At 38.7% G+C, this 13442-nt stretch overlaps 1 protein-coding gene and 1 long non-coding RNA gene across 2 annotated transcripts in view; one reads left to right on the top strand and one right to left on the bottom strand.

Annotated features, from left to right (window-relative positions):
* The window catches only part of LOC129738863 (solute carrier family 23 member 2), a 59685-nt gene that overhangs the window by 17882 nt on the left and 28361 nt on the right, over positions 1 to 13442 (top strand). The gene's annotated exons all lie outside the window — the stretch shown is intronic.
* LOC129738869 (uncharacterized) lies at positions 301 to 679 on the bottom strand. The gene is made up of 3 exons (XR_008735665.1): positions 559 to 679; positions 436 to 501; positions 301 to 379 (listed from the first exon to the last, which is right to left on the bottom strand). It is a non-coding gene; the product is annotated as an uncharacterized LOC129738869 (long non-coding RNA).

The following is a 13442-nucleotide window of genomic DNA, read 5'->3' as shown; positions in this document are numbered from 1 at the left end:
TTCGTTTTCCTGGATCTCCCGGTACATTGGGCACAACGGAACGATTTGTCAGCAATAGAGGCATTTACTCCGGCGCAATTATAATGCCACCACTGGGAGCACTCGTCACATGCCACCATATCCTGGATTTCATCCGGCTGCGTGCATCCTACGCAATTATGCTGGGATGAAATTTGCAGGTTATGTTGATTGGAATCCGTAGCACTCATTCTGCAGGTTATTTTTGAGCTTCCGCGGCGAATTTTAGAGCTATTTTTGAACTTGTGCGGCGAATTCTAGAGCCGCGGGCTATTTTTGAGCTTGTTTGGGTTTTTTGTAGTCTGTCTCGGATAGACTTAATGCCGTTTAATGACGGGAAACTGTCCTCGACAGGACTCAACTGCAAAGGCATTTTTATTAAATTTAGGGAAATACAATAATAAATTTGTCACTTACAAATAGTTCCCCTACTAACTTCCGCTCTACTCGAGTGCCAGGTTACGGTAGCAAACTGCCTAGCGCCTGTTTACAATAATAAATTTAGTAATTTATAAATCTATCCAGCGAGAAGAAACTTACTTGGCAATAGGACAATTTTATCCAATCAATAAGCCCCAGTGGCTTTGCCGAAAACACGCCTCAATAACGTAAGTTGGCGATTTGCTGGATCTGGAGGATTATTTAATTAGTACAATATAATTATAAAAAAAAAGCAACAACCTTCTCAATGAAAGAACTAATCGAGCCTAATTCACTCCGAATATAATATTTTGCCAACTTTTAAGCAGTTATACTGACGCTAGGAAAATTTTCACGACCGTTACAAAACGCTAACGATTTTCTTCGTTTCTTCTCTTTTGACGTTTATCGCCCTCTCTCTACACGCTCAAACTAAAAACTCAATCCGTGGGCTATAATCCCACGCAACACTCATACCAAATTTCTGGAGCATGTCATAAGAGCAAACGCACCAATAAGGGAGTATACGAGGACCGGTTTTGCTCATTTCAGGGGACCGGTTTTGGTATACACACTCTTCCACGCACCGGGAGGTAGCATTTTAATTTTTAAAATTAAGCATTGCACTGAGAAAATTTTCTTAATATTATCAGAAAGTCTTGATCAGAAATTAATAACGACCAAGTAAATTTTCTGAGCCGTTAGTTTTTTCACTTAAATTTCGAGATGGTGATTGTTGGCGGTGGTTCGACATCCTTGGGGAACTTGCCATAAAGCAGCAGCAGGGCCAAGCAGCTCCGAGTGACCAGCAACCGGGACCGGCTGCAGCCGTAACTCTCAGAAAGCAGCAGGCGGGATCATCAGCGGAACTTGCGCGATATATGTCAGCTGCTGTGGAGTTCACCGATCAAGCAGGATGTCTTCCGCTGCTGGTCCCAGGACTCCCAGGACACGGTGGCTGGTTCATAAAAATGACCTTTTTTCGGCATCGATATTGTCCAGCCCACATACACAAATTTTCATTCCAATCCAATGTACAATAATGTCAATAAATAACACATAAACAATGAACGTAATATTGACGACCCCTTACATAAAATTTTAAAAACTCTTGTTTGCTGGTTCTCATCCCATGGAACTCCTGATCCTGATCCTAATGAACACCCATGCCAAATTACATCTCTCTAGGTCTTGACACGACTAAGCCTGAAGACAAACACACAACCGGAAATTCCTTTTTATATATAAAGATTTGAAAATCTTTAGAAAACATATTTTGAAGTGCACATACGTTTTATTTGTAACGTTTTTTAATGAAGATGTACTTTTAATAAAGTAAAAAAACTGATTAACAAGTGTGTTTAATGACTCTTTTCGCATCTCCAGGGCTGGATTTTGTTCTTTCTGGTTCCAACTTATCGATTCCATCGTCCACGCCCTTCAGCCCAATCGAAGCTGGTTTCTTGTCAATCGCACCAACCTGATCAGCTGTTTTTCAACCTTGCAATCGAGCATATAATCTGTTTGGAGAATTCTCTTGAAAGCCTTTACCACTTGTGACAACATCGCATTGGAATCTTAAATAGTCAGAATCTGTCTTCATTTGAGAGCTTTACTGCGTTCTTTACAGAAAGTATCCACGATTCGCTCAGCATTCCTCGAACTAAATAGGGCATCCGTATCAGAAGAAAATTCTCCCACGCCAGATTTCTGTCTACTGTTGACACTAACAACAGACAGCTTCATCAATCCTTCTGCCACGACTCCAACCCGCTCCAGTGAATCTTAAAAAAAAGCTTTAAAAGTTGCTCCGGCCTACATCAGCTCCTGGCCAGAGTTCTGAATAATTGGCGCAGCTGCTGTTCCTGCAGCTCCCGGATGTTGGAATTGGTCCAAATAGGACGAACATGCTCGCCTTGAATTTTCACCGATGCCTCGGCCATCAGCTGAAATCGGTTGATATTGATAATTTTTGGTTACATCTTGACCGGTGCTTCATCTGGTCTTGAAATTCGGTCGCTTGGAGGACACAGAAATGCGCTTTCCAAATAATCTTCCTTATGCTTTCGGAAAACAGCAGTACCTGGCAGACCAACAAAAATAGTTACAAATCAATTAAATTTGAACTGTAATTATCTACATACCTGATTCGAGGTATTTTTCTTTGGTAAGCTTTCCAGGTGGTATCCCAGTTCTTCTCGTTTTTCTAGCACCATGATTTCCTCCGGAGGAAAGGTTTTTTTTAAAATCGGATCAAATTTTCTTTTCTTTTGTGAAATGTCAACAAACTTTACACGGTGAACTTCGTTTGTTTAACTTAGCATTAAACGGTAGATTTTTTTCAGTGCATATTTGCTCTCGCCCCTTTCTTGTAAGCAAATTTGGTGATTTTGTCGGTCCCGACGGCAACGGCCCTATTTTGCTCACCTTCATACTAACCCCCGGTGCGGTATGAAAGTGATCAAACTCGTGAGCATTTTCACTTTGCTCGCGATTGCTACGGATGCCCTAATTAGGTCAAGTTGTATTTTGCTGTGAGTCGAAGATTGTGTGCACAGTTTTCAGAAGGGTTGGTCTAAAAAAGTGGTATTTCCCGGAATCACAGTCATGGAAACTCAAACGCCTAAAGGCCCCATGCCTAATTTCAGCTCATTTGGCTCTAAGGGTTGGCTCAACCATTCTCAAGTTTTTATTTGTAACTATCTGACCCGATGTGCTTTGCTACACCTTCCAAAAATTATTAAAATTTGAGGTACCTAGCTATTTAATATTTTTATTATTTGCACAAAATTTTAAACTTAATTTCAGAATCATCAAATGTTTTTTTTTTTCAAAATAAAACTGCAACTTTTTTTTTTATTTTGAAATCTTAATTTTCGATCCGTGTTTTAATTCTTTTTATGACTCTGGATTCCTTTGCTTCAAAAGTTTATAACTTATCCCAACATATTTTTTTATATATGGAATCTTCACTGTCCCGCCACGGGACGCTTATTTTGCCTATTCGTTCTCGAATTAATATACAAATTATTAGAGTGACCTCCTCCCCCATTCCTTTATCCCTAATGGAAGGAAGGGGGGTCTCGTAATATCAGAAAAACACTTCTTGTATGCAAATACGATCCCATGTCATATATGGTTCCATTCTCGATAAGTTCTCGAGTTATTTAAAAAATGGGTGACCCTTTCCCCACTTTATATCTCCCCTCTGGCAGGAGAAGGTGGTCTCAAACCATCGAAGAAACATTGCCCATACACAAATAAGCTCTCACGTTTCCCACTTTTGATCGTTCCACTGAATGGAAGGAGGGTGCTAAACCACCGAAAAATCACTTCTTGTGCTTGAATACCCTCTCATAACACTACCTTCATTAGTTGTTCGATTGTTTCATTAGTTGTCGAGTTATGCTATAAAATTAGTATCGAAGTCCCACTTCCTAAAGGGTGATACGGTCAAAATTTGGTCAAGGGAAAACGCGTGTAAATCGGTGAAATCGTTTATTTAAAAATTAAATTAAATTTCTTTTTCAAGTTTAATTAGTATAAAATTCAGGAAAAATATTCAATAAGGCTTCCGCTTTTTCAAATCCGAATTGCCGGGCCTTACGCTTAACCCCTGCCATCAGATTTGTACAGCCACCTTATCCACCTTCTTCGCCGCAGAAAGCCAGTTTGCCTTGAACTGCTGCTCGTCCTTAGCAGTTTTTTGGTCTTTTAGGTTCCGCTTGACAATAGCCCAGTATTTCTCAATTGGCCGGAGCTCTGGCGTGTTGGGAGGATTCTTGTCCTCGGGAACCACCTGCACGTTGTTGGCGGCGTACCACTCTATGGCCTTTTTACCGTAATGGTAAGCAAATCCGGCCGAAACAGTACGGAACAACCGTGTTTCTTCAGGAAAAGCAGCAGACGTTTATTCAAACACTCTTTCACGTAAATTTCTTGGTTGACAGTCTTGGAAGCTATGAAAATGCTGCTTTTCAAGCCACAGGTACAGATGGCTTGCCAAACCAGATATTTCATCGCGAACTTTGACAGTTTCATGTGCTTGAAAATATCTGCTACCTTTCCCCTTTCTTTTGCCGTATAAAACTCCTGTCCCGGAAGCTGCTTGTAGTCGGCTTTGAAGTAGGTTTCGTCGTCCATTATCACGCAGTCAAACTTCGCCAGCATCGTCGTGTACAGCCTCCGGGATCGCGCTTTGGCCGTCGTATTTTGTTTATCATCTCGATTTGGAGTCGCTACCTCCTTGTAAGTCGATAGTCCGGCTCGTTTTTTGGCTCGATGCACGGTTGTAGACGATACACCCAGCTTATTTGCGGCATCTCGGAAAGAGAGGTTAGGGTTTCGCTTGAAACTACCGGCAACCCTCTTTGTCGTCTCAGCGACTTCCGGTTTTCGATTTCCCCAATCACTTTAATTACATTTGTAACGGTAGATTTGGCAACTTTTAGCGATTTTACCAGCTTTGCGTGGGAGTAGCTCGGATTTTCGCGATGCGCGAGCAAAATTTTGATACGCAGCTCTTCTTCCTTGGACGTCATTTTGACAACTGAAGAGTGAATCCAAAATCAAAATAGGAGCAACATTCTGCACACACCCACACCCACACACACACACACAAACACACTCACACACACACACACACACACACACACACACACACACACACACACACACACACACACACACACACACACACACACACACACACACACACACACACACACACACACACACACACACACACACACATACACACACACACACACACACACACACACACACACACACACACACACACACACAAACACACACACACACACACACACACACACACACACACACACACACACACACACACACACCTTCAAAATGCGGGGTTTTCAGGTTTTTTAAATGCAAAATTGAAATAAATACATAAAGTTGATATTGATCAAATTTTGACCGTATCACCCTTTAGCCAGCTTTGATTTGCTATCCAGTACACGTGAACTGTGGATGGTTGCTTCTTATGCCCGGCCCATGGCGATGGTGAAAATAAACCCGCCAGAGGAAACGAAAATTGCTTGACAAAATGGGTGCCATGACTTTTGGTTCGAGAGAATCAAAACAAAAGTTGTATAGGAGCCCTTTCTCCCTTAAGTCGGAGCGGTTTGTAACTATTAGAGAAACCATCTCCGGTCCCAAAAACCCTCAGATGCCAGGTTTCACGATGATCGGTTGAGTAGTTTCCGAGTCTATAGGGAACAGACAGACAGACACACATTCATTGTTATACATATAGATAATCAGAAAACAAAAAAATATTTTAAACTAGCTGACCCGGTGTGCTTGTGTGGTTGCTGCAGCAGAAGTTTCGGATTGTAACACAAAAACAACTTAAACTAAAATTGTGAATCTTGATCTATAAATTTGGGTTAAAGATCTGATAATTTTCATCTGTTTCTTTAAGCTTCGCCCTAAAAAAGGAGGATCACAAATTAATAGAACGCAAACAATCTCCCTTATAAAATATGATTGTTTTTGCTTGATATGTTCTGGATTTATGCTAAAAAACTGAGAAGAGAGATATATATTATATCAAATATAGTTTCATTGGTTGATAAGTTTTAAAGCTTTACAACAAACTTTCTATGGAACCCCCTACTTTCTTCCCCTCTCTACACTGTAAAGCGTAAGGGTCTATAACAATCGTAGAAACATATCTCGTAACCAAGTACCTTTCCATGCCATATTTATTCCATTTGTTGGCCTCGTTAGCATAAATTGAGAACTTATGATAACAAAATTGTATTGGGTTCACCTCCCTCCTCCTATGTACCTACTCACTGAAAGGAGGATGGTGTTTCAGATAATCATAGAATCATACCAAAATGATTTTTCATGTTCAGTTTTGTCCATTTGAAGAATTTTGTAAAAAAAAAGTTCAATGTAAGCTTTCCTCTTCCCTTACTTTATTCCCGATTCTATTATCCCACTGCAAGAAAGGAATGGTTTGACATAAAAAAATTTCTCGTATTGAAATAACATCCCATGCCAAATTTGGATTTATTTGCTTTGTAAATTCTTGAGTTCTGCATAAACTTGAAAATCATCCCCCTTCCGTTCTCCCCATTGAATGGAGGGGTGAGAACTTAAAATTCATAATATATTTTTTGTACTCAAATTCTTCTTGATATCAAATTTTATTTCATTTGCTCTATTAATTCTCGAGTTATGCAAAAAAAATTGCATTGCCCCCTTTCCCCCTTTATATCTTTCCGTTGAAAAAAGGTGGGGCTTCAATTTATAACAGAAACATTTCTCGTATCCAAATACCCTCACATGCCAAATATGGTTCAATTCGCTCGATAAGCTCTCCAGTTATACTGAAAATTGTAAGGAAGTCCTCTTTTCCCCCTTTTCATCAACCTTTTTGAAGGAGTAAGGGATACCAAGTATTCATAGAAGCATTTCTCGTACCCAAATATCGTTCCATGCCAAATTTGGTTCCATTTGCTGTTGTAGTTCTTGAGTTATGCAGTAAAAATTGTATGAAACTCCCCTCCCTCTTCATCATTTGAACATGTCACGTTCCCAAATACCAGCCCATGCCAAGTTTGGTTCCACTTGCTTAATTAGTTTTTGAGTTATGTAAAAATATATAAAAGAGCCCCCCCCCCCCTTTTAAATCTTCCTACTGGAAAGAGGAACGGGTCTCAAATAATCATAGAAATATTTTCCGTATCCAAATACCCTCCCATGCCAAATTTGGTTCCATTTGCTTTGTAAGTTTTTGAATTATGTAAAAAAATATTAAAGAGGCCCCCCCCCCCCCCTTTCTACTGGAAAGAGGGACGGGTCTCAAATATTCATAGAAATATTTCTCTTTCCCAAATACCACCCCATGCCAAATTGGATACCATTGGCTTGATTAGTTTTCGAGTTATATGAAAAAATGTAAAGTAGCCCCCCTCCCCCCTTCCTATCATCCCACTGAGAGGAGGGAGGGGTACCTTATATTTATAGAAATATTCCTAGTTCCCAAATACCACTCCATGCCAAATTTGATACCATTTGCTTGATTGGTTCTCGAGTTATGCAAAAAATTGTCTTATGTTTTGGAGGCCCCTCCCTCCCTTCATGAGAGAGGGAGGGGTCTCAAACCACAATAGGAACCTTCCCCGGTCTCCAATACCTTCACCTGCCAAGTTTCACGCAAATCGGTTCAGTAGTTTTTGAGTCTATAGGGAACAGACAGACAGACAGACAGACAGACAGACAGACAGACAGACAGACAGACAGAAATCCATTTTTATATATATACATTTCAATTTATTTGATAATCAAACACTATCACTTTAACTAAAATGCAATTTGCAATTTCCGGGTGGTTCAACAAGATCCGGGTAGTGTTTAGGATCCTGTAGAAATTGATAAAAAAAATAATTAAAATTGAACATTTAAATGCTAGACAATTTACCTCGTCCGTAGACAGCTGACACTTTGTGCCAATCTTGAATCTTCCTCCAAAATCCATTAAATAAATTTTCGACTGAGAAATTAATACACTTACCTCCTTGATTTCCGCAGGATGTCCGGTGTGATCTACTTGAATACTCTTGAGCTGCCGTAGTTTTTACATTATAAAATCTACTCTGACTGACAACAACTTTTCCTTTCCAATAAGAATTCAGTATCAAACGCATGAGAAAATTGCAAAACACTGATTTGAATCTATTCACTTATACTCTACGTGAAATTCATGTTTCAGTCATATGAAAGAACAGCAATTACTACGAGGCTATGATACCGTGAATGCACGTTGAAATTCATAGTTTTCGACCATACATTTCATAGTTTTGACGAAAATAACCATGAAAAAAATGGCGATTTTCCATACATTCGGAAGCTCAAAAATATGAAGTTCGTGATTATAACAGCTTCCAGTTTTTCATAGTAAAACCATGATAATCCGATTATTTGCATTGTTTACCCACTGAAAAAGAAATCTTTGCCCAAGGTGGAATTTTTATTGTTATTTTTGGTTGTCATCATTTTCATAAAATGGTTCAATTAAAATGAATAGGGTCATTTATATTAATCACTAGCTGACCCGGTGTGCTTTGCTACACCTTCTAAAAACTATTGAAATATGTGGTACCTAGCTATTTAACTTTTCATTGAGTTGCACAATATTCTCAATTCAATTTCATAATTATTAAAATGTCTTTTCAAAAGGAAATGGCAACTTTTTTTTATTTTGAAATCATAAAAAAATTATCCGTGTTTTAATCTCTTCTATGACTCTGGATTTCTTTGCTTCTTAAGACTATAACGTATTCTTCGGTGTACCTTTTTAATGTGGAGAGAGTTCAAACTATCCTAGAAACATTTTTTGTAACAAAAAAACATCGCATTATTTTACCTATTCGTTCTCGAATTGTTATACAAATTGTGAGAGTGACCCCATCCCCTATTCTATTACCACACGTACAGAGGGGACGGGGTCTAAGCCCTCGGATCCCTGGTCGTTCCTCTGGGGATCAGTGAGGGTGGGTATACATCACCGTCTTTTGCACTGGCTAGCTCGATCTGGACAGCCAAAAAGCCAAATCGGACGCTGAAGCAGAACAATGTGGCCAGAATCCGTGCTCGAAAGCTGTACGACCAAGTGCTGACCAAGTTCGACGGATGTATTCTGATGGACGATGAGACCTACGTGAAGGCGGACTTTGGGCAAATCCCAGGTCAAAAATTTTATTTGGCGACGGCTCGGGGGGATGTACCTACAAAATTTAAGTTCGTGTTTGCGGATAAATTCGCCCGCAAGTACATGATTTGGCAGGGGATAAGCAGATGTGGACAGAAAACCAAAGTCTTTCTCACTGACAAGACAATGACATCAGAAGTCTACAAAAAAGAGTGCCTACAGAAACGGATTCTGCCGTTTATTCGTGCCCACGACCGTCCAGTAATGTTTTGGCCGGACCTCGCAAGCTGCCATTACAGCAAAACGGTTATGGAATGGTACGCAACGAACGGGGTCAGCGTAATACCGAAGGACCTCAACCCCCCAAACTGCCCCCAGTTCCGGCCGATAGAGAAATACTGGGCAATCACGAAGCGGAGGCTTAAGGCAAAGGGAAAACTTGTTAGGAACATGACTCAAATGAAGAACTGGTGGAATCAAATCGCCAAAACGGTGGACGAAAAGGGTGTGCGCCGCCTAATGTGCCGTATTACGGGAAAAGTACGATAATTTCTTCGAAACAGCAATGAATAATTTTTTTAATTTTTTTTATGAAAGAGTAAAGAAAATGCTACATTTGTATGAAAAACAAATTATGAATTTGTTAATAAATGACTGAACTACACGCAATTGTTTGTGTTCCAATATTAAATGAAGCAGACTTTAGTTCTCGAGTTATGCGATAAATTGTAAAGAAGCCCTCCTCTCTCCTTCCTATCACGCAACTGGAAGGAGGCTGTAGTTACAAATATGCACAGAAACATTCCTTGTGCTCAAATACCCTTTCAAGCCAAATTTCGTTGCTTTTGCTGAGTAAGTTCCCGAGTTATGTAAAAAAATTGGATGTGAGCACCCTGCTCACTTAAAATCTCCCGATTTCAACAACGGAGGGTTCTCAAAATATCATAGAACATTTTTCGTAATCAAATACTTTCCCACGCCAAATCTGGTTCCATTTGCTTGATTATTTTTCCAGTTATGCTGAAAACTGTAAAGAAGCCTCCTCCACCCTTTCTATCTCCTCACTGGAAGACGGGGAGGTACCAAATATTCACAGAACTACTTATCGTACCCAAATACCCCTTCCTAGCCAAATTTGGATTCGTTTGCTCGAATAGTTTTTAAGTTATGCAATGAAAAGGGAGTTAAAGGCCCCTCTCTCCTTCCTGTACCTCCAACGGAAGGAGGGAGGGGTGTGAAATAACCATAAAACCATTTCTCGTATTCCACTACCCTCCCATGCCAAATTTTGTTCCATTAGCTTGATTAGTTCTCCAGTTATGTAAAAAATTGTAAGGAGTGTCCCCTCCCTCCTTCCTATCTCCCCACTGGAAGGAGGGAGGGGTACCAAATATTCTTAGAAATATTCCTCGTACCCAAGTACCCACCCATGCCAAGTTTGGATTGATTCGCTTAATCAGTTCTCGAAATTTGAAGACTTATTACTTTTGCATGAGAGACCCCCTCCCCCCTTCCAGCGATAGGGAGGGGTCCCAAACCATTATAAGAACCTTCGCCGGCCTCCAATACCCCAATCTACCAAGTTTCACGCAAATCGGTTCAGTAGTTTTCGAGTCTATACACACAAAAAAAATCCGAGTTTCACATTTGATGTAAAATTTGATTTCATGTAAAATTCGGTCAGATATGTTGTATATTATAACGCAGCCCTGAAATAAACCATGCGTTTCCTGATTCGGGTTAATTTGTTGTAATTTTACATGACTTTTGCTTGAAACGATGTTTGGAATATGTTACTGTCGCGCACAGGGTGTGTCTTATTGTTTGCCAATTTTAATAAATATAAAAAAAGTGAAATACGTTTAATAATTTTCACCAAAAACAAATTACGTTTTATTGCTTATTGTAAAAAAAACATTTTAAAAATAGTATATTACTAGATAGAATTTCGTGGACTGGATTGGAGAAGTGATATTTTGTTCTAAGCAATTGTTCACTTCTTGTCTTTGATTCTTAATATTTTAAAAATGTAGGAATAACTCTAACCGATAACATTGATACGAAATCTTTGAAGTTTATATAAATATTGCTCAAAAAGGTCAACAATATCCTCAATTTGTTGCTACAAAAATTCAGCACAATAAAGCTTTTTTCGCTTTATTTTTTTATTTAAGTATAAACTTGTGAATTAAAAAAAATCAGGTTCTTAGATTTATATACAAGTGAATCGTTTAGAATTTTTTTATATTTATACAAACAAATTATAAGCTTCATTAACCCTTCCTCACATTCCATCATTTTGCAAAGGATATTTCAAAGTACAACGAACAAAGAACAAGTATTATTAATCAAAAACATTCTAGATAAAGTTAGTGCTACCTATTTTGAAAACTAATGAAAATTTGTTTTCAAAATCATCCATCCAAAAAGTATTAACGAAACTAAAAGAAAATTCAGATACACCCTGTAGCAGGATCGTTTAAGGGGGGAGTAGGGTCTAATAGGCTTGCCAGATACTTTTGGAAAAAAGCGGGACATTTCACGAAAAAAAGCGGGACACAGCGGAAAAAAGCGGGACATTTAAAAAAAATTAAAAAAAAAAACCTTAATTGTGTAGCTAAACTTATACGCCAAAGTTGATCATAGAAAGAAAACTAAGGTTGTTTTTAACGCAGATTGATTTTGCTCAGTTTTTCTTACATGACTTCTATTTACAGTGATTTTTGCCATATGCACCGTTTTTATTTTATTCACGGTTCTCGCAAATTAACACCTTATTTGCGAGAAAATATTTCAAGTCGTTCATGTGAACGGCGGATTTCATAGCGCGTTAAAAACCATTGTGTAATTTTTAACAAAAAATACTTTTTTTGGTAATTTGTTCAAAAGTTTGAAAACATCAAGAAAACTTCCATCTTTAAACGAATTTTTTTTCCTACATTGGCTTACGTGCTGCATGAACACTTGACTGAATCAGAATCTTACTCTAATGCTAAGATGTTTAGATTTATTCTTTATTGCCTTATATAAGCTATGAAAAAATGCTGCTTATTTAAAAAAAAATGTTTTGAAAGATTTTTTGTTCATCCAAGAATTCAAATTGGGACTAAAGTTTGATTTTTCCGGTGTCAGTCAGTTAACTTTTTAAAAGTTTTCGAAAAAAAAGTGGGACATTTTTAGGAAAAAAGCGGGACATTCAACAAAAAAGCGGGACATGTCCCGCTTTTGCGGGACGGATGGCAACCCTAGTCTAACGGGTAAAAAAAAAAAAATTTTCACGAATTTTTTTAGAGCTATAGTTCAAACATATGTATTCAAATTTTTTGCATTATACAAAGCATTGTTAAAAGAACATTTAGTAATTTTTTTCGTAGAAAAATATTGAAAAATGAGCCGGCGACGGAGCACTTTTGAGGATGCCTTTCAGAAAACAGGATTAGCGGTGGACACTGTATCTCAGCCCAGAATCATTTGAATGAAAAAAATCAGAGCAAAATATTTTTAATAGATGTTTTTCTAGACCCCAACGATTTTATTTTACTTAAAAAAGTTTTTTTGGAATTTTTGTGGGCTGTTTGAAGTAAAAACTACGATTTTTTCACGAAAAAATCCGCCAAAAAAGAAAATCGTTGGGGTTTGGTATTTTATATTATGTAGAAAATATGTTCCAAATTTGGAAAAAAAAAAACCTCGGTGAAGTAGTTTTCAAATGACGATGTCCAAAGACTTTAAAAATGTGCTTTCAAGAAAAACGCGTTTGAAGTTTCTGGTCTCTCTCTCTCTCTTGCAGTATTAGATAAGAGGAGATAAAGGCCTATAATTTCTACAGTTTTGCTTCGATTGACTTGAAAATTTGACACAACATTCTTGAAATGTTTTACAATAAGAAAATAAAAAAATAAAAAAATCGATTTTTTGAAAGTGTTAGACCCTACTCCCCCCTTAACAAACCAACACCGAACGGCCGACCGGTAAGCAGCAAGTTCGATTTGATGCGCGAAGAAATTATTTTATTTACATAGTATTCCGTCTCACGACATAACTTGACGAACATAATTCCTAAAATTCACTCGGTTCATAGCAACCGTTCTCCAATTTCTTGGGCACCCCACGTTCGCCAGATCACGCTCCACTTGGTCTAACCACCTCGCTCGTTGCGCCCCCGCTCGTCTTGTTCCTACCGGATTCGTAGCCGAACCACCTGTTTTGCAGGACAGTCGTCCGGCATTCTCGCAACATGTCCCGCCCAGCGTATCCGGCCAGCCTTAACCACCTTCTGGATACTGGGTTCGCCGTAGAGTCGCGCGAGCTC

The sequence above is a fragment of the Uranotaenia lowii genome, chromosome 1 (genome assembly GCF_029784155.1).
Source record: "Uranotaenia lowii strain MFRU-FL chromosome 1, ASM2978415v1, whole genome shotgun sequence".
Taxonomy (NCBI): Eukaryota; Metazoa; Arthropoda; class Insecta; order Diptera; family Culicidae; genus Uranotaenia; species Uranotaenia lowii.
Note: the sequence above shows the minus strand (reverse complement) of the source record. Positions and strands in the feature narration are given on the sequence as shown.